This window comes from Ictalurus furcatus, chromosome 7, assembly GCF_023375685.1.
Source record: "Ictalurus furcatus strain D&B chromosome 7, Billie_1.0, whole genome shotgun sequence".
NCBI classification, from domain to species: Eukaryota; Metazoa; Chordata; class Actinopteri; order Siluriformes; family Ictaluridae; genus Ictalurus; species Ictalurus furcatus.
The window spans coordinates 7,373,037-7,395,426 of NC_071261.1; the positions used below are offsets into that span (position 1 = coordinate 7,373,037).

The window sequence follows — 22,390 nt, forward strand, 5'->3', positions numbered from 1 at the left end:
TTAAAAGATTTAAGCAAACCGCTCTACAATAAAGCCCTCGTTCGTATCCTTAAAGGAACGCCTTGAAATATATACCCACAAGGCGGCCCGTTCACGACGTGCCTATGTGACTATGATTATTGTATAGCCAATACAAACGTCTAAGACGTGCGTTTTTTCCTCATCGAGTGGCTTCAGGATGGAGGGATGGGGGAGAAGTCAGGCTGGCGCCTGAGGGGAGAGAGGGGGAGAAGACAGGAGAAAAAGAGAGCGGGAGAGGGGGAGCTCTGGTCTGACAGAAAGGCCTTATCGTGACATATCGTTGCAGCTGAGTTAAAGGCTCAGGAAAGGCGATCCGTTCACACACGCTCACCTCTGCGCCTTTCCTGGGGCAGCGGTCCAAGCCGTGGCCACAGTTGTGCAAATGTGCGCAAGTCTTTAAACTTAGCTTCTATATGCGAAGGCACATGGCGGATTGGATTGCATGAATGGACCGTGTGTGCGTGTGCGTGTGCGGAAAGAATAAAATCTGCATCTTTACTTCTTATGAGAGACGACTTCAGGCCTTCCACTAGTTACCGTTTGGAACCATAATTACAAAGGCTTTTCATTAATTAAACAGAACATGGGCATAAATCGTGTGCAAAACCTTGACACACCTAGTTGTCATTACATGGAAGTGCAATACAAAAATCGGTTTAAAAATCACAGCTCTTTTTTTTTTTTTTAGCTCTGCAGTGACAAACTGCATATATTACGACTCTATCCGTCGCCTCTCATAAGCAGGACATGTGATCTGTAGGATTCGCCATCTAGAAGTAGGCCAAGGTGTTCTATTACACTGAAGGCACTTCAATGCTGCTCATGCAAAAGGCTTCATCAGTTCTACAAGGTGGCCTGCAAAACAACAATCACATCGACTTACCACACACCTACAAAGACCTTTAGATACATCTGCTCTGGTGGCTCAGTGGTTAAAGGCTCTGGGTTACTGATCAGAAGGCCAGGAGTTCAAACCCCAGCACTTCCAAGCTTCTACTGTTGGGCCCTTCAACAAGGCCCTTGACTCTCAGCTGTATAAATAAGATGCATGTAAGTAGCTCTGGATAATGGCGTCTGCTAGGGCTGCACGATTAATCCAACATCGATCTCCGTTACGATTTTGACGGCCCACGATTACATGAGCATGATGGACTGCGATATTGGCATTTAAAGTTCGTCCTCCGCTGTAGATCAAATCAAGCGCTTCGTAAACTTACAGCCAATCACCATAGAGCGGCGCAGGGATGACGTCATTTCGTAATGTCGAAAACCCGGAAACGAGTTCGCATTTTAGCGCTTCGGAGCACGTTGCGAGCGCCAGCGCTTTGCGCGAGGGGGAATCGTGACACCGTGTTAGTTTGAAAACTCCGGGCTGGCGCTTCAGTGTAAACAGACCAAAACGCAGACTGTTGAAAAGAAGGTGTGGCTTCGCCCACACTCGCCCCCTGATTGGGTCTTCTGGATCATTGCGTATCTTTCCTTGATTCGTCAAGTCCCTACCGTAGGACTATTGCGCTACCTCGATCGTATACACAACACCACGGAGACTGAACCGCAAGCTTTGCTGGCTTTGTCGTCATTCTCAGCAGCCGTTGTGCAGTTAAATTCTGTATTTTATCACACTGCAGCTGCCTACGTGCGCAAGAGGCGAGCTACGATTAGAGCGATCGCCAACAAATCTCATTTCGAGCGGCGTAAACCCTACACGGAACGCCGGTTCGGACCAGCAACCGACTTCCCGTTTACACTCGTATGCGCGTGCCCAGTATGCACGGAAGGTCATGTGACATGCGTATTCGGTCGCATAGCGTGGACGGTGATCGTTTCTGAAACACGGCGGAAACGCCAGCGTGGACGTACTAGTGTAAACAGAGCCTCATTTTAGGAATGGGCAAAAATAATCATTGTAAATCAGTTCCCATCCTTCAAACCATGGCCGTAACCACCTACGAGGACACACAAGTCTAGACCTCGACAGTTCGGAAGATTTCGCTTTTTTTTTTTTTTTTTTTTTTTTTTTAACACCTCTCTACTCGTCAAATTTAATTAGGAAACAGCAACGTGAAAGAGAGAATGTGGTGGCAGAATCTCGTCCGCTATGTGGAAAACTGCATCGCATTCCGAGATCCAATCAGCAGTGAAGACCTGACCGAAGAACAGCTGAAAAGGAATGCTCCAGACTTTCCCATGGACTTAATCACACATGATCTTTGGCAATTTGTAAACCTTCATTTATTTTTAACCTCTTTGTTAGCAGACAGGGTTAGGCTACAAGTGCCTTAGATGGCGATAAATACACACGTAACATTCGAATTTTAAGAGGAATTGTGGGGACTTTAAATTGTACTGTACAAAGTTATGCTTTAATAACATACTTCGGGCATTATTAATTATTCGACAGATTGCATACACGCGCTCACAGATGCCCACACTTGCACTAGCAGTGTTGCTGTGATTGACAGGGGAGATTGAAGACTCCACCCCTTCTGGCCACAAATGAGTGTAGCATCATCGGGATTTGAATACGCACTTTTTCGAATTGGCAAAATTGCAATTGCACAAAATTGTTTTGTCTCGTCTTTCGCAGTGATGTTTGTTGGTAAATTAGACCTTTCAGCTGTACTCGTGTTGGTCTCACGTGAATCGAAGACGGCATCGACTCGATGCGCGTGGTGATGACGTCATACGACCCACCTGGACCCAAATCCGAGGGAAATCTGCGGTAATTTATTTTTTAAAAAATGCGAGCTCCTTCGAATATTAGGGCGTTTGTTTGATTTTGCATTCATTTCTGTGATCGCAAAATCGTGGAATCCTGTAGGGACTGTACAGGATGTTTTTGTGAAGACATTCTGCAGCATTATGGTTTCCCATGACAATGGGAAGCGTGATAAGCATGATAATTCCCCATTGCACAAAGTAAGGTCCATAAAGACATGGTTTTGCTGATGTCGGTGTGGAACTTGAGTGACCTGCGAAAGAGCCCTGACCTCAAGCCTACTGAACAAATTTGAGAATAAATTTGAACAAATTTGAGATGAACTGGAAGGCCTGCGAGCCAGGCGTTCTTGTCCATCATGTCCAGTGCACGACCTAACTCTCGTGGCTGAATGGGCAAACCCACAACCGTGTTCTAAAATCTAGTGGAAAGACCTCCCAGAAGAGGTGGAGGTTATTATAGCAGCAAATGGTTATTAAATCCATCTGGTCCGGTGTCCACATACTTGTGTAATAGTGTATGTATGGGGAACCTGACAGGGGAACCTAATGCAAACCAGTTCATTAACTCACCAATATCACAGTTACTTAAACAATGCTCAATCAATGTTAATTGTCCCATCACCAACATCAATAGTGGATTGTCTCGATGACTCAACATAAATGGGAAATGATCTACACATACAGAGCGCTTTTATCCAAAGCGCTTTACACTGGATCTCATTCACACACACACACACACACACTCAGACACCAGTGGTAGCAGAGCTGCCATGCAAGGCGCTAACTTGCCATCGGGAGCAACTTGGGGTTCAGTGTCTCGCCCAAGGTGACTTCGGCATGTGGAGTCACGTGGGCCGGGAATCGAACCGCCAACCCTACGATTAGTGGACGACCCGCTCTACCACCTGAACCACAGCCGCTCCACATAAGCCAAAGCTAAGAAAAAGCAACGCTGGTAAAGTAATCTCATGGCATACATAGGCTGTTACCCACTGCAGCTGTTCCAGATAACTACAAAGGGTGGGATGTTCCTAGAACACACTCCTCTCAGTTCCAAGCATGGACATCACACCCATACCAGAATAGTGGGCAGAAAAGATACATGTTCCTATCAGCTATCACACTATATTACATAAATAGATTCAGAGAAAACCTCAGCACACCCGTGTGCACATTTAGATCCTGCCCGGACCCCCAGATATGAAAAGCCAATAGGAGCCCTGCACAGATCCCACGCTACAGCTACGCTTCATAAATTAATCTCTGACTAGAGAGACATAGCAACAGGTGTCTGCTCAGCCTCGTCGCTTGGGTATTACTCACACGCTGAGCTAGAAAGATCAAAATGATCGCATAAGCGTTCCAGCTACTTTGCTATTGGCAGGATTGAACGGTATGTTGCCCCCATGACCCCCACCATGCTGTCGAAGCTAATACACCCTATGCCCCACAAATGCTAAGTTGATAACAATGTGTTCTTTACACCCTTTAGACCTCTGTGACCCCTGAACTAGACCACTCTACAGCTGCAGCTAAATTTCCACTGCTAGTCATTCCTAAAAGCAGGCATTATATATATATATATATATATATATATATATAGCAATAGTATTGGGACACCATGGGTATTCTTGTGAACTACAAACGAAAAAGGCCTTCCTGCGACCAAAAGGTGGTCAGCTCAAGAATTATTGGCACCTTTAAAAAAGATGGGTAAGAAAGGTTATGGAAAATTATCTTCGCCGTATACTGTAAAGAGAAACAGAGCAAAGAATCAAAATCTCTCCAGGTCCTCCATGGTCGTAGGTCCACTCATGTAGACTCTCTCTTCAGCTCACCCCACAGGCTGGGTTTAGTTCAAGGGACTGGTATAGCCATGTCAAAGCTTGATACCAGAGGACCACCTAAGTACCCCTCAACGCCATGCATGGGCCTAGAGAAATACCCTTAAAATCGGAACTGGGACGGTTAGAATAAGACGGAAACCATAGTCCGTCCTCTGAACTAGGACGCATGTTGAGTAGAACCTTTGGGGTTACGAACGTAGGAAATTTTGCAAATAAACGTCTTGAGACAGCGCAGCAAACCTGACGTGGTCGGATATTTATGAGTCGAGGACCGACGCCGGAACTGAAGTAGAGCTAAAGTTTGTACCCAGTCACACCACCATCAAGACCAACTGATATGATGTCATCTTTGCTCACGGAGCAGTGGTGCTGTGCATGGATGATCGGTTTCCCTCTGGAGTGAGGAGTGCTCCATGACAGAAGGATCAATACAGTGATGTGAGCTAATGCTATAAGATCAATCAGGCCACTCCAGTTCTTCCACACCAACCTTGGCACACCATGTCTCCATGGACCTTGCTTTGTGCACAGGAACAGTGTCATGCTAGATCATCAGGTCTCTGAGTTCCAGTGAATGTCTTCTTGAAAGTGTAGGCTGTAATTTGACATCAGCATTACACTGGAGATCAGGGAAATGACTCAGCAATATCCAATTATAGCGGCGCTGAGGAGAGAGAGCCGAGCTCCGAAGAAATCTGAAACGCAGCCGGTTGCAAATACAGTAAAAATCATGATTTGGTTTTTTTTTTTTTTTTAAATATTCAGCCCACTTTTCTTTTATTGGGTACTGATATTTATTCAATTAAGTGTTCAGTTCCATCGAGTGTTACCCGAATATTCATCTCCAAATTCCAGGGGGCTAATACAGAATTCCAATTGCTGATAGGTTTTGGACATTTTTAAAAGCGAGAGCTGCCAATTACATTCAACATCAAAGTCAATAATACTCCACTCCTATGAAAAAGGTCTCCAATCTTTCTGGTCTCAAGGGAAAAATGTATGCTTTTTGGAATTTACTCGACAATAAAGCCAGTCATGCTGTTCCTCAGCAATGAAAAGGCTTTAGTCTTGAACGCACCGTACCACAGCCAGATCGGTACGTTGTTCAAGCTGACGGCAAAATTGGAGACCGCTTACGGTAAACGTGTGTAAAAAAAAAACACAGCGTTGGCAAGGGGCTTTTGGGTAGAGTCTCACTTGCAGTGAACTCCAGTGACTTACAGCACTCCGTTTGTGCAGGGAGTCGGATTTAACGGAGACAGACGACATTTATTCAAAACTTACAAGGTTTCTACTTTTCTCGCCAACCACACAGCTTCTCACTCGTGCACTCATGCTCCTTGGCATTCACGGCACGTTCCATGAAGCTCGCCAAGAGCAAAAAGTAAAGCATTTAAAGAGACGGCGGGAGGAGAAGAAAAAAAAAAAAAAAAGGGATAGCTTGACAAGGAATAAAGACGCAGAGCGAACCGAATGAGATCACTCGCACTGCAATGACCAAAATCAGCATGAGACCTCATAGGCCTGTCTGCTGAGCACATGGAGTCGAGGAGAAGTAGAGCGAGGGTTAGAGGAGTATTTTAAGACATCTGGCAACGGCACCACTGTGTACATTATAGACTGCAGATCCAGAATAGCCACAGCGGCTCTCAACTCTGTCCTAGTTTGGACTCTTTGGTGGAATGCTGTATGCTAATGAGACAAGTGCTCCACCTCGTAAAATGTCATGGCAGGCCACATGAGACGCGAGCGGTACAGAACCAGTTGTACCGCTGTGGTCGTAAATTCCATGCGTGAAAATACATACTGACTCAGCAGAGAGAGAGAGACAGAGAGAGAGACAGAGAGAGAGAGAACGTGAACGTGGGCCAGACAGCAGACAGGAAAAGGATAAAATGAGATAAAAGTGAATCACTGTGTCAGGCTTCAAGAAAGGGATGGAGAGAGAACCATGCCTATAATAAGGCATGAGGAGAGAGAGGAAACATTTTTCCGGGGAATATGAAGCTGTTGCCATCTCTCAGCAAGTCCTGCAAGTGAAACATTAAGCTCATGCAATCAAAAAATAATAAATAAATAAATAAATAAAAGGCAGAGCACTTACAAAGCAATTAATGAGAAGTGTGATTTCTCTATTTCTTCACTTCCTGTAGGGCATTTCCGCAGCCTACGGCCACGTTCAACCACAGGCTGCTTTCTCTTAGATTATAAAACATGGCGAAAGTGATGTGCAACAGAATTGTATTCACTGGAAAACATTCTCGCTCTTCATGTTATTATAAGCGTCACTTTCCATCCATCCCTTTCTGAGATATGATCATTCAAATGAAAAAAAAAAAATAAACAAAAAAATCAAGACGCTGGTGGAATCCAAATATTCCTGACTTTTGGTTTAAGACCTTCTCGTACCAAAACGGATGCTGGGGCGTCGGGGGTGGGCAAAAGTCAGAGGAAGGGGCTCCTGAATGGTGCAGCAGAAAAGCGCTGGCCAGAATTCGCCGGAAAGTTCGAATCCTGACGATGCCACAACCATCCAAGGCCTGGTGTCAAAGGGAGCAAAAGTGTCCGTGCGCTGTCTGGGTGGGAGGGATGCCACACGGTCATGTCCTACGGAGATGAAGCTGCAGTGTTTACTCTTTGCCTCTGCAGCAAAAGCACAAGCGCCAGTTAGTTTACTTTAGCCTAGCTTAGCTTATGGCCTCCTCAGCCATGACCGCCATGTTTCCTGGGTGAGATGTTGCCGCCGCTCGTCCCCGTGTGCTGAGACCGAGCACGTTGGCCTCAGATCCTTGCTAGTTCTTCTAGCGAGCACAGAAAGCTACGGATCCCGTGCACTCTCTACAGCAAGTCGCTCCAAATTTACATAGAGTTAAACTTTCCTCCCCATTGTAGCGTCACTGGACACGCCCACATCTAGTCGCCAAAGGTCGCTATCGCTCATGTCACCGGAAATCGTGTCGCTGCGAGTTGCTGTATGGGTGAACAAATCTTTAGTGTTCAGACTCTATGGTTGGAAGCTGTATTATAGGGGAAAGCTGGCTCGGGGGTGGGTGGGAATCAGCCAAGACCAAATTAGCGAGAACATTATCAAGAGATATCCAAATCACTTCCAAAATAGTAGAATTTAAACGTGATTCTTCTTTTTTTTCCTTCTTCTTTTTAAATTACGTACCATGGCTGAACATTTTCAGACTTGCCAATTTGCCAAACAGCCGTGAGGTTGATTTATTTAGAAATTGCTCTAGTACAGATTTTCCTGTGTGCGCGAATGGTTTCCCGCACCGGAGTTTGTGGGAAAGTGCCTCCAGAACTAACTAAATGTTGAGTTAGAAGTCTTATCTTTATGAGGCTACATAATGAGTCCCTAAATTGGATTGGTTTTGTTGGAGTAAAGCTCTGCAGTGGGATGGGGGGGGGAAAGTGTAATCATGAAAAAAAGGAACCCCGCCAAGAGTTAAATGGAGGTTTTGTTTTTTTTTTTTTTTTTAAATTCTTTCCACGGCGGTGGTGGTCTGTTAACAAGTAATCAGGCTTCCCGACACATAGCACAGAAAGGTCAGATAATTCCAGCTCGGCTCTTATAAACTCACAAAACTGTCATTGAGTACACACAAGCTCAGTTTTGATCATAAAACTTGTTTTTTTTTTTTTATCAATGTACAGTGTAAGCACAAATATCAGAAAGTGCACACAAAAAAAAAACCACATCTTCTGGGCTGTGACTAGTACGCAAGGTTTACATTATGCACAGTCATGCTAGCTACAGCGCATTCGTAATGGTGATTTAATAACTAGCATCGCAGATCATACGCTTCTTTTTGCTTCTGTAGCAGACGACATATTAGTGTAGCCAAATTTTAAAAAAAACAAACAAAAAGAAGGTGGACCAAAGCTATGACGTTTGAACTGGTCTGTGTACTCTTGTCGGGTGTGCTTGCGATGTTGTTTTTTTTTAAGGGTTGAGCCCACTTGCTGTTCTGTGTCATTGTGCCTGGCCACAGCAATTGGTGACCCCGGACTGAAAATCGTTAAAGTGCACCTATTATGGTTTTTTTTTTAGATATTACCGTTCATGTAGTGTGCATATAGAGCTGTTTGTGAATGTAAAAACTCTGCAAAGTTTCAAAAATCAAAGCGCACGACAAACGGAGTTATCGACTCCCGAAAGAAGGAATCGATTCTGAACAGCTGAAACGATTCGTTAGTGATTCCAGACTTTACTTCCTGTACTGACCTACGTAGGTTTGTAACAAAAAGCCCCGCCTCTGGACTTCATCGGGTGCTCGCTGACAGCGCTAGACCAATCACGACAGACTGGGACGTCTGACCAATCAGAGCAGGGAATGCGCTCTGAAAGGAGTTTAGAATGAATCATTTAGAACGGATCGTTGAACGAGTCGTTTGTGACACTGAGGGGAATAAAAGGTAACGCTGCAGTTTAAATGATGAGCAAGTTAAAGTGTTTTTATGTAAATCTATTGAATGAGACCTTTAAAACTAAATTAGGCACGTTTCAAAACCATACGAGGTGCGCTTTAACACTGGAGCATATTGCAAGAGGCGCTGTTACAACTTCAATCGACTATCAACTCTGCTAACGTTATTAGTAACGCACGCAATGACCAGTCCCTCTAGGATTTTACGATCGCAGACATTAACACAAAATCAAGCAAACGCCGCAATATTCGGAGGAACTTGCAATTTTTCTAAATTACCACAGATTTGTCCAAGACGCGTCTTGTGACATCACGAGTACAGTTAAAAAGGTCTCATTTACCAACAAACATCGCTGTGAAAGTCCGTGCAAAACAATTTCCGTGCAATTGCGATTTCGCCAATTCGTGTTTTCCGCAAAAAAGCTCAAAAACTCCGCAATCTGCATCGAAAACTTTGAGAGAAAAAAACGCCGCAGCAAAATCTCGCATTTTTGGCCGCACCAATCACAAAAAAACCTCGGAGTATTCCGATACCGTACGGGCCGAATCACCTCACATTTACGCACAACGTCGACTGAACACAAATAAAATCTAACCGGCCGACATAAACATGCTACCATGGAGTTTTTCTGCAGCCACTAATAAAAAGATTCTAGTTGGACTGCAGACTTTGCATCACACAATGCACTTTGTAATGTTATTACGGGATTAATACTCCTAAGGCTAAAAGATCCATCTTGATCTGACCAGATACCAGCTGCTAATGCACAGGCTGAGCAGGAAAAATAGTTTTTAATAGAGGAAACCCCCGAAGCACAGCGAGAACATGCAAACTCCACGCACTCAGGGCGGGGGCGGGAATCGAACCGCCCGACCCGAGAGGTCCGATGCAAACGTGCTAACCGCTAAGCCACCGCGCACCCCTAATTACCACCTGGCCATGTCATCACTGCAAATAACTTCAGAGAAATCATAAAACTCAATGAATCAATTACTGAGATTACTGATCAATTATTCTCAAGCGAAAGTAAGCTTGTTGCACTAATTTCAACACACGACAATCATAACACCGACTTCACGGAACCCCGGAAGGATTGTCGCCTCCCACGACTTTTAAACAGACATCAACTTTCATAAACATCTTTTTTGGCTCTCGCTCAGTTACGACACAAGGCCTATTGAAACCAGAAATAGCAGGCTTTGATTCCAGCTCCCTGTGCAGGAGTTAGAGAATTACAGTAGTTAATCCCAAGAGTTTGGGGGTAAGTGACGCCAACTGCACCACCCCCATGCAGGATAAAGCCAGCCAGCATATGCATCAGTAAGCCAAAGTCATGTGCCATCTGGCACCAAGAATCCTGTGTAACACCACGTTTCAGGAAAAGTCCAAGTACTCTGGCAGGAGCTACTAGAGGCTGACTTTCCCCAGAGGTAAATCAGCTGCTACAGAAACACACATCTCTCTGGATAGAACACAATGACCATCTGCTGGCTCAAAAACAGCGCAGTAATAAAAATAGAAGGCGGCTCCACCCAAGGGCATGTTTGATGGAACTTTGGCACACAGGGTGGCTAATGCAAGGGGTTCCTGTTCAGTGCGGAAGGAAAAAGAGTGAAGGAGAGGAAGTAGGAAAGAATGAAGCTGTGTGTGTGTGTGTGTGTGTGTGTGCTGGGTCAAAAAAAACCCAAACAAAAACAACAAAAAAAAAAAAAAACCTGTCGTCACATCCCGTCCACTAATACACTTCTAATTCGACATGGTCCTCTTGTAAGGACGTTTCTAAGGACTTTCCGAATAAATCCAGTTATCATACGAGCTGTACATTTCAATCGTAAGGATTTTCGTAAGCACGGTGCCGTCTCCGTCTCCGTCCGTTCTCCCTCTCCGTTCCGCAGAGCCGCAGACGAAACGGCTCCCGACACAGGATGTCCTCACTTTATCAGTTTAGGTCCATTAGTGACGTGATCGGTCGTAATTGATCTGGCTCACCCCTTTCTCGTTCGAAGCATCCGGCCTCAACTCTCCAGAGTGCCTAATCGAGAGAGGAGCTCCGCGTTCAGGAGCCGGTCGCAAACTGAAGCTCAGTTCCAGTTCCTCCGGGCACGAATAACGAGCGCCGTCGTCTCTCCTGGTTCCTCTTGCTAGACTTGAAACGGAAGAAAAGACGTTATGAAGACAACTCTCGCCTAAAGCGGGATTCAGTAGGGTCCGGGTCTGGGTTCCGAGACGACACGAAGACATGTCGTTCATTATGTTTATTTAAATCGTGAATACTATGATTACGCTAGCGGCACAAATCAGGCTCTCAGAACGAGGGGGGGAGGGGATATTTTACTAAACACTGTACTAACTAAAAGTCTAATCTATTTCTAATAGGAAATCTATTTCAGGCATTTGCAGTGCATTAATAATTCACTGCTCGTTCATTTGATATCGTCACTAGGACACGGTGTCTATTTGGATTTTCCTGCTGTGCCACAAATGAAGGAACCGTTTATCTGACCTTCCCCTAAAACACACTCACCTGTTACTCTGATGTCGCCCTACGATTACAAAATAAATAAATAGAAATCTCATTTTACAGGAAACACTGACCTAGTGACAGTTTGTAAAAATGTGAAAGCACTTAAAAATCCACCATCAAGCCGACGGTGTTTTCACAACTGCCACTGCCAGCAGTTCCTGACCGCACAGCTGAGGACACTATTACACCCTCTCGTTATGTACGCTCATTAAATCGGAAATGGTGGATCGGAACCTGTAAGATCCGAATAAATCTCCAGCTGATGCATTGCTCAGCCCTGGATCCTTCTTATAGATTCTATAGCGCTTGCCCTTTCCATGGCTCACTGCTTCACCTTGGTATGAAGATCTGCCCTGGCATCTGTTCCACAGCGCTGCAGTGCCAGAGCTGAGGAGAAATTAAAACCAGGGCTAACAGGGCAGGTCTCCTCGCTTTACGGCCCCATCTGTTCCAAGGAGCTTTCCACCAGTCAGCTGAACACGTCTCTTCGAACGAGCGGGGATGAAGTCAGCAGGAGGCCATTTCCAATGCTTCATCATGACTCTAGGATTGCCTAAAGTGTGGACTTTCACGTCCGTGATGGACCACGGCGCCGCTAGTGTCTGAACAATGATTACGGAGGTGTGATGTCGTGATGTCACCACAAACGTATTGCGTTTCGCATTTACAGCACGGAGGTATCTTCGACCTAGTCAGGTGGAATGGTGAATAAAAATATACTGAACAGGAAATGGAGTCAACAAAAGAACTTCCGTATTGCGTTCAGGTGAACGTTAAGACTGTAGTGTTAGATTTCACGTCCGCGACACGACCGGCGTGCTAAATAATTCACACGTGGCTGTGTCGTGTCTATACGTGAATGAGAGTCTTGGAGAACATGAAGCTCTGTTGGCCAGCTCAAACACCCCCCGCCGTGTGTCTCTCTCTCACACACACACACAAGGATCTCGTACGACGTCCACATCTTAGGAACGGCAGCATATAAAATTACACCTGATGAAAAGAGCAACCTCCCGGCTACTTCGCTCAGAAGAGAGACGTGTAGAGAAAAAAAACAAAAAACACAGGGCACTTCAAATGACAGGAAGCTGTGGCGATGGTATCGCTTTCTCCAGATGGTGACCCATCTCCTCTCCTTTACGTAAACGGCCGTCCGGAGCAACTCGGCCTTCTCTGGAGAGCTGCGCGGTTTCTACAAAGAGAGCCGCCGTCAATGAGGACTCGGTTACTCATCGTGAGCTCATGAAAACACACAGCAATGTATTTCCTCCTCGGCTCAAAGCTGTTCGTATTCAGCGTGATGAGCAGCGTCTGTGTCATAACCAGACCCACAACACAAGCCGGGTGATTCATTACGGCATAATTGAGCTTTTCCTTTCGCTGGTGATTAAAAAACATCAAGCACTACCTTTGAAACAGAATTCCTTTTTTTCTGGCTACAGCAGATGTTGGTAAACAGTACCGACCGAGCGCTTAAATAGATGACTTCATAAGCGAATGACTCAGACGTTTGCCCGCAAGGGAGCCGGATATTGGAGCTTGTTTGGGATTAAATAACAGTGATGCATCCTGGGACAATGCACTGTTGTATCACAAAGATCTCAAAGAACTCAATCCAGCACACAGTGTTCAAGGCTTACTGCTGTTTATCCGACGTTTTTTTCTTTACTCGGTCAACTGACGAGCACACGGAGAAAAGTAAATAAAACGAAAACAACCTACAACAAATATCTTGAGCCTCTTGAACGGCTGTGAAAAAAACCGGTCGTCGGGTGTTCGATTTTCTCGGGCCGTAGTGGCTGTAATTCACAACGTACTTGTTCTAATACAATACTGTTACTATAGTAACACTCCATGTAATCAAAGCGCTTTTTCACACCTGGTATCAACATGCGTCCTGGGCGATCGGATCACAAGCAGACAGCCAAGACACGCAGGCATCGCGAGCGCGCGCGTCTTCAGTGACTACTTCTGATCGGATTTCTTATATCGTTTCCGCTGGAGAAAGGCTGGCACGCACATTTAATCAGTCCATACAGGGTTTCACATACAGCAGGGGTTTTGATCGTTGCGGCCAAAAACGCTCAACTGTGCTGCAGTTTATTTTTTAAACTGGCGACGCAATTTGCGGAGTTTTTGTTTGGCGGTAATCTACTCGGATTGCCGAAATCGCAATTCCGCGAAATTGTTTTGCACGGTCTTGATGTTTGTTGGTAAATGAGACCTTATAGCTGTACTCACGTTCGACGCACGTGAATCGAAGAGGGCTTTGGCTCGACGTGCGTTGTGATGACGTCACGTGACTCGTCTCGGCCCGAATCTGCGGTAATTTCGAGAGAGAGAAAAAAAATCTCCTCGGATGTTTGGAGTTTTCCTTGACTTTGCGTTCATTTCTGCAAAATCCTGGAGGGACTGACGTAAGATTATCGCGTCATCCTGCAAATCCTCTCTGGTGTGCGCACGGCTTTAACGCGTCAAGCGTTTTAATCGTGCGGTCTGCTAAAAAAAAAACAACTGATAAACGAGTGAGAGACGTGCGGACGAATGAAGCAGTGAAAAGCAGCTGCTTTCGTCGTTGCCGTTACAGCGTCGTCTCGATCCGTGAGACTAGCGGCAGAGAGCTCCGACGTCCTGCACCGTTTCCAAACGGTCTCGCAACGATCGCGTATTTCCTAGCTAGGGCAACGACGCGGTCGGTCGCTTTTGGTCCTCCGTTGCGGTCTGGCTGTCAGTGACGTGTTCACAGATCGCCTCCTGAAGTGGTGTGCATTTCATTCGAGACAACTACAAACGATTAAAAAGCACGAGGTGTCGTTCTTTATTAAACTGAACGGGTTAATCGTTGACAAACCAGTGTTGAAAGTGGAAACACTTCAGGAACTGCAGTTACTAGGAAATAATCAACTTTGTGGTCTGAACAGTAACGTGGCGTTGCGTCAGGTCCGTAGCAAACCGTGCCACCGATGTTTATTTGTACTAGAACAGCAAGCCCGATCATGCTTCTTCCCTTAACTTGTGGTGCGTAGATCAGACACGACATATTTACACTCCTGTAGTTTAATCCTCTGCTTTTTGTGCAGCCATAAAAAGTAATGCATAAATACTTAGATAATATAAACTTGTATAAAACAATGTTTACATTATATATATATATATATATATATTATATAATAGTATTTTTTTATGCATTACTTTTTAGGTTTAATTTCCCTTTATATAACATTGCGTAAGCTTTGGTAGTAACATACGCCATGTACTGCGTTCTATTAATGTCATGAACTTAAGTAACTGAAATGAGAGAGAGAGAGCGAGAGGGAGAGAGAGAGAGGGAAGTGGGGTAACTCCAGGTTATTCACACTGCAGGAACACAGGTTCACATATCTCCAGGCCTTGTTCCCGTGAACGATCCAAGTTTTTCTCAGAACACAGAAGGACATGGCTATCATCGCTTAAAAGTGAATGGCCATGTGAAATTATTTCGTGTCGTAGAACTACTTATTTTCTGACTGTGATCGGTCTGAAGGTCTTGATTACTTTTCTAGAACAGTGTGGCTCTGGTAAGTAATGCTTGCTGAAAATTGAATCAGATATACATTAAATAATTAGTTTCAATACATTATTAGTAGTAGTCATAGTAGTAGTATTCCTATTGTAACAACTAATTTATAGGGATTTTTCTGGCATCATTTAATTGTTCGTGTGAAAAAATAAAGATTATGAAAGATTTTTAGAAGTATAAATAAACACACATACTGAGAAGTTGCTATGGAAGAATGCTCATGGAAGGAGACTCCAGTGTCAGCAGTTTATAAGTCAGATGTACAGCTGGTCCTTTACGTTTTCTGGTTGGACGTCACCATCTGTATCTATGCTCCAAATATGTGTATATGTATCTGAATTTAAAGCGCTTTGAAATGATTATTAAAGCATTATTTGATGCGTTGATGTAATTTCCACTGAAACAAGAAGTCAGGGCGGGACATACCGAGTGGCTCCTCCCCCTTTTTAAATCGCCAGGAGTGTTTAGCTTACCTCACAGCCCAAGCTAAGCCGTACTTGACAGCTAGTACCGTGGATTTTTATAATGTCAGGGGGCGGGACACTTCAGATTCTAGAGCGCATTGGATTGGACAGAAAACCTGACGAGACGCTGAGGTGCAGAATGTCGTCATCAGAACTGTCGATCCGTTTCGGTGGTAGAGAGACTGTACATCTTCTAAATGGAAATTCTGTCACTGTTTTGAAGCACACTAGCGTAGAGATGATCTTAAGGCGAATATATTCATACTAAAAGCCACGGAACGTCACATTTTTAATTCATGGGGACTTTAAACACAAAGTGGATGTGCTTTAAATGGAACTTTTTTTGGAACACAGCGAGAACAAGTGAACCTCCAGAGACAGTAAACTGAGCTCAAGATCAAACCAGGGACCCTCAGGCTGCGAGTCAGAGCCAATCACAGGCATTTATGAAAATGATTTACCTTGAAGGAAGGTTATTGGGGGGGGAAGGAAAGAGTTTTTATAGACTTTCATAGATTTTTATTTCACTTTTCCTCTTTGGTCTGATTAGTGAAGTCACAGCGTGACTTTTTAATAAATAAGCTGACAATGAGGACAGAATGTTCGAAGACGAATGGAAGTGTGGGGAAAAATAAAAAGTATGCGCTTATTCTCCACTTCAAGCCCAAAAGCAGATGTTTCTTCTGTTCAAAGTTGGTGTCTGTAGTCAAAAGTGGTAAATGCAGTAGGAAACAAAACTGATGCATCTTATTTATAGCCATTAACTACTGACAGGTTAACCATTAAAGAGTCATTTTTGTCCCATTTAGTCATGTAAGCTACTTATCAGGACATTAATACTCATGCTCTAGACAATATTAGAATATATATATATATAAGCCCACAGAATTATTAAACGAGACTGAGCAGCCCCCACCTCCAACATAAACACAGTCAGACAAATCATTAGGTTTGACACAGACATCATCCTGCACGCTCAATTCAGCGTCCACGCTTTTCTAATCAAAGCTAACGCAGCCATACTGCTGCCGCAAATCACTCCCGTCTGCTCCACCAGCTGCCAAAGGCTCCCCGAGGTGCCCCTCAGCCAGTGAATGATGATATCTGTGCTCGCTTCACACGGCATCCGAACATGATTATCCAGACTCCACACGTTCACATGCACCACCCTCACGAGGTCACCTCAGATGACCTTTTCTTCCGCTTGACTTACTAAAGACCTTGACCTTGGACAACCAACATTAGTGTATATGACAAGTGACAAAGTGACAGCGCAACATTACAAGAGAGATTTCTTCATTCTGTGCAACAACAACAAAAAAAATACAGCATGACGTAGTAACAGGACAAATCCAAACGAGTGGCTCGAACGTTTCCTCGGACCGATCCTCCGGCGCGTGTGGTCGGATGTTTCTTCAGTTCCCGACTCCTACCTTTTACCTCTCAATGTGCAAAAGTGGAAGAAAAACGTTCATCCCGTGATGTCCGACCTCGCGTTAAATGTGTACAGGCATTACAAAGAAAAAGAAAGCTTCGAAGGTTGTATCTCTAGGAAGGCGCTAGCTAGCTTGCATTGCCGGTGAAGCTTGCCCAGAGCCGTCCCTCCAGGATTTAGCGACTTGGTTTTTCGATATTCGAAAGAGCTTGCAAGTTTTTCAAATTTACCGCCGATTTAAGCTAAGACGCGTGACGTGACGTCACCACAACGCCCTTTTCGATTCACGTGAACATCGGTACAGCTAAAAAGATCTCATCACTGCGAAAGAACAATTTCGTGCAATTGCAATTTCGTCAGTAGTCTTCCGTAAAATCATTTTGGAGCATTTTGGGCCAAACCATTCATAAAAAAAATAATAATAATAAAACGTAAGTGAAATCCTGTACGGACGGACCGAACCTCGCACGTAACAAATCAATCAAACCACCAATCTTGACAATCTTTAGTGCTTTATTTTAGAAGCTATACATAGCTACTACCAATTCTCGTTGGAACGTGACCCACGAGCAACAAGAGGCACGAGCGACTTGTGGCCTGCCAGCGTGAACATAAAAGATGTACAGCATGAAGCCGAGGTAGGTGACGAGTCTTCAGTAATTAGGGGCCTCACTTTGTCAAGGTTCATCAATAGGAGCTTGCGGTGGAGGTGACATCGCACGTCGCATCATCAGGAGGACGCAGGTCACGACCTGTGCAGAAGGACCGGGCTTTGTAAATCCTCCGTGAAGCCCTCGACAGCGGTGTGGTTAATTATAGCCTAACTTTTGGAGATAATTTATAAGGTCAATACTCACACAGAGACATGTCATAACGGGCTGCGAGTGACAGCCATAGCTGAAGCAGCTGGAGGTTATTATCACGTGGAGGCATGTCTATAGCTCAGTTTATGACCTCCTGCTTATGGGTTTTTGGTAAAATGGCAGGATAAAATAAATGCACACACACCTCTCTCAGTGCATTTTTGCACAAGCAACCATGTTTAGAAGAGAAAAAAAAAAGATGAAATATTTGAGAACATACGCTTCTATTTAACTTGTATGCAATAAATCAAACAATACAGTATAATAAAATAAGTGAGTCGCAACATGATGCAATGAGATTATAACAAATAAATAACCATTTGATATGAAGGCTACATGCTAACTCTGCAAAAACATGACTTCAACTCCTTTTGAAAAGACTTTCCACTCATTGTTCACACTATTTCTGAAGTAAATAACTGCAACTTCACACGAGCACACAGGACATTTGTTTGTGTTTGTGTTTAGCCTATAAAACAAAAAGCTCAAGATGTTGTTTAACAAACAAACTACACTTTAAACTCACCCTTTTTTTTTCTTTGGTTTTTTTTTTCTTTTTTTTTTTTTGCTCGTCTGATATAAAACACAAGCCTGTGTCTGCGTTCCGGGTGTTAAATTTAGTCCTGAGTTCTTTTTTTTTTCCCCCTCAGGCGATGAGCTGCTTTAATTAGCCGCGCTGCTAAAATCTCGTCCTCTGTCGTCCATGTGCTCCTCAACACACATACGCGCGCACGCGCACGCACAGCACGCGCGCTCACAGCACGCGCGCCTCAGCCTCAACGCGCCGGTGACGTCATAGCTTCAAGTGGAAAGTGGAAAAGATGCGCAATGGAGTGAATACGCTTCACACACACGTCCACAGAAGCTCATTTCACAGTAGTTCTCGGCATCTTGGAGGCTCCATTGTTGAGTTGAGATTATTGAAGTGTTTTACTTAAGTGTAAAAGAAATGATGATGATGATGATTATTATTATTATTACTATCCATTTTCTATACCCTTATCCTACACTGGGTCACAGGGAGCCTGGAGCCTATCCTAGGGGACTTGGGGCACAAGGCGTGGGACAACCCATAGCAGGACACAATCCCACGCACACACTACAGACAATTTAGAGATGCCAGTCAGCCTACAAGGGATGTCTTCGGACCGGGGAGGAAACTGGAGTACCCGGAGGAAACCTCCAAAGCACAGGGAGAACATGTAAACTTCACACACGCAGGGTGCAGGCAGAAATCAAACCCCCAACCCCAGAGATACGAGACAAACGTGCTAGCCACTAAGCCAGCGTGCCCACGTATTATTATTACTTACCAATGTCAGAATGAAGCAAAATTGAACAACACAAGAGAGAGAATAGTTTAAATAACAATACGAACGCCCGTTAAAATATCTCTCGGAAATTTTATTTCTTTGGACTACATTCTCCCTGCATCAATCCTGACCCCATTTCTGGTTACTGTTTGTGCAGAGTTTGATTAGTATTTTGCCCCAAATTGAGATTGGCATCCCAATAAAGTTATTGGGTATAACCTGGCCACCCCAGTGTAAATGCTCTGGCTGTGCCCTTAGTGTTTGTCCTGTAATAAAATACATTACACGTCATTCTTTTAATTATATTTGGTATTCAGATTTAGTCCCTGTTTTGCTGTTATAATAAACTCCACTCTTATGGGAAGGTGTTCCGCTAGATTTTGGAGCGTGGCTGTGGGGTTTTGTACTCATTCAGCCACAAGAGCATTAGTGAGGTCAGGCACTGATGTTGAGCGAGGACGCCTGGTGCGCGGTTGGTTATTCCAGTTCATCCCAAAGGTGTTCAGTGGGGTTGAGGTCAAGGCTGTGTGTCTGTCACTTGAGTTCTTCCACACCAACCTTGGCAAACTATGTCTTCATGGACTTTGTACACAGGGGCATTGTCATGCTGAAACAGGTTTGGGCCCTTTATTACCAGTGAAGAGAAAATATAATGTTACAGCACACAAAAACATCCTAGACCAACCCTCTTCCCTGAGGGTTCCTTCCTGCAGGTTTCATCTCCAACCAAAATCAAACACACCTGTTTTAGCTGATCAAGAACCTCTTAAGGCAATGACTAGATTGGTCAGGTGGGCACAATTATAGTTGGAACTAAAGTCTTCATGAAGTGGCACCAGTTTGGGGAAGAACCAGGTATGGGTGTGATTGTCACGTGTCCATAAACCTTTGACCATATGGTGTATAAGCCTTGCTACCATAGCTCTGACCTCAAATCACTCACTCTATTACTCCTATATAATTCATGCAGACTTAATGGATCATATTTAAGTCAAGCTCTTTTATATCATATTAAGTATTCTGACCAAATCTCGAGTAACTTATTAGGAATTTTAGGACAGTATGTGGCCATTCATCGTGCACAAAAGGAGATTGCACCACCAATTAACAATGTGCTGTTATCACCATCTCTCCATCACACTGCTTTTTGCCATTATATATCTAAAACTCTGGATCAAGGTCCTGATATCAATCTGGAAGGTTCTAGAAGATCTTTAGAGAGGTTGGTATCGCATGTGAAAAAACCATGCACACACTTGAATTGTTTAATAGAGATTTGATAGGGATTTTGCAAGGATTAAAAAAAGGACATTTAGAAGACTTCACAAGTCAAATGGGTTAAAGTGAGTGGTGGTCGTAAGTAGCTTTCCTTACACTTTATGTATATGAAATCCAAGAAAATCACTAACTTGTTACAATTTGTATAACTTTTATTTGGGATTAGATTAAATCTACTTTTTGCAGTTTTCATTAAAGTAGTACGCTGGGAAATTTCAGCTCCTTGGCGAATACCTTGAGTAAAGGCTAACTCCTTTGACGCTCTTTCCGATACACGGTTAATGTCCAAGAAAGTGTTCTTTACACCAGTGATACATGGCTCAGAACCCTTTAAAAGAGTTCACTTAATGACAATGCAGCTTGAGCGATGTGCATGTCTAATACTTTAAGTTAAATGGACAAGCTTTGATCCTATAGCAATAAACAGACAACTCTGTCCACATTCAATACATGCAGACACAGGAATAACACTTGAGCAGAAACAGAAAATCGCTAGATGTTTATTACGTGAAATAATCAAGGATTTTGCCCACTTCATTCCTTTTAACATCAACTGCATGGACTGTGCTAGTAATGCAAACTTACTCAACCAATTCTGGACAGATATTTAAAAGTTCACAGTGTACTTGAGAAAGGGCAATCTTACTGGTTACTCCCTGCCAATGTAAATAGTATTACATTCTGCTACATAACCTCTCCCAGTTTGTGGCTTTTTCTAGCTTGGAAATCAAAACTAACGCACTATAGGCTCATGAGGACTGAGGTGAAATTTATTTTGTCAAAATTCCAGGGTGGTGGTAGTCAACAGTTTCAGTATGACTGTAGTACAAGGTTAAATGTGCTAATCTAGACAGACAGTCATATTTTACTCTGAGACCATGAAAGTTTTCTTGCTCATTAGAAGCGGTTACATCAGACTATTTAAAGTATATTTATCAGAAGCTGAGCTGAGATCATTTAAAGTTTGATAAAGCATGTTTTATGGAATTAACCCCTCATTTGTCAAGAGTTGCACCTCAATACAGATCAAAAATTAACAAGCAACTAAAATAAAATAAAGACTTGGTAATTTGACGTAACTAAGCATTGATAATATGGATAATTCGGGGGGGGGGGGGGGTAGTCAAGCAATTCTCACCATTAGGCTACACCACAGAAGAAATGGAAGTACTTTGACTCAAATTATACATTGCATCACATCTAATGAAACCACAATTGGCTTGCATTCAAGAGGACTCTTTCAATACCTGTGTTTTAAGGCTTTGAGTAGAGCATTAATCTTACCCAGAAGCAAACTATGGCCGACGCTACTGCATAAGCCCTTATGAATAAGAAGCTAAACTAAAGTTTGTGGCAGGATAAACGGTATTTAAATATACTAAGCACTTCTTGGCTTATTCTAATTTGTTTGGTCTCCAGCATGACATTATGAAAGAGTGGGGCAGTGGGTCAGTTCATGACCACCTCCATTTCTGCTAATCAGGGAGCAAGATAGAAATTACTTCCTCAATCCCAATCCAAACAGTCTTTGATTCATGACATATTCCAAGTTATACACAACCGAGACCCCTAAAGTAAAGTTCCAACCTTACAGCACCCCTCCCCCACGACCATTTAGTCACTTCCCAACCCAGCACACAAAGTTTCAGTAAATCAATACATGTTACAAGATTTGTAACAGCATGTCAGAATTAGCCATCCATAATTGATAGCCTTATATCAAGTCAACTTTATGACTCCACTTTCATTGTCAGGTTGTCTTCAGGAACAGTAATTAAAAAGGTGACTCAGCAGAGTTGCACAAGAATAACCTACATGCTACAGTTACAGGAGTGAGCATGGTGTACACTTCACATGCTTCAAGTGGCTTTTATGATCAATTTGGTGCCTAGATTGATTGTAGAAGGAAGGAAAGAAAGACTATGCAA

The 22,390-nt window shown here is 43.7% G+C and overlaps 1 long non-coding RNA gene across 5 annotated transcripts in view; it reads right to left on the bottom strand.

The window, feature by feature from the left end:
• Positions 1-18,646, bottom strand: part of LOC128609571 (uncharacterized) — a 110,569-nt gene extending 91,923 nt beyond the window's left edge. For 2 of the 5 annotated variants that reach the window (XR_008386250.1, XR_008386253.1), the window contains exons 1-2: positions 18,398-18,646; positions 11,016-11,172 (exon numbers count right to left, since the gene is read on the bottom strand). This is a non-coding gene — a long non-coding RNA (uncharacterized LOC128609571). The remainder of the gene's footprint in view (positions 1-11,015; positions 11,173-18,397) is intronic. The other 3 variants (XR_008386252.1, XR_008386251.1, XR_008386254.1) reach the window with 2 other exon arrangements.
• Between the last annotated feature and the right edge of the window lie 3,744 nt (positions 18,647-22,390).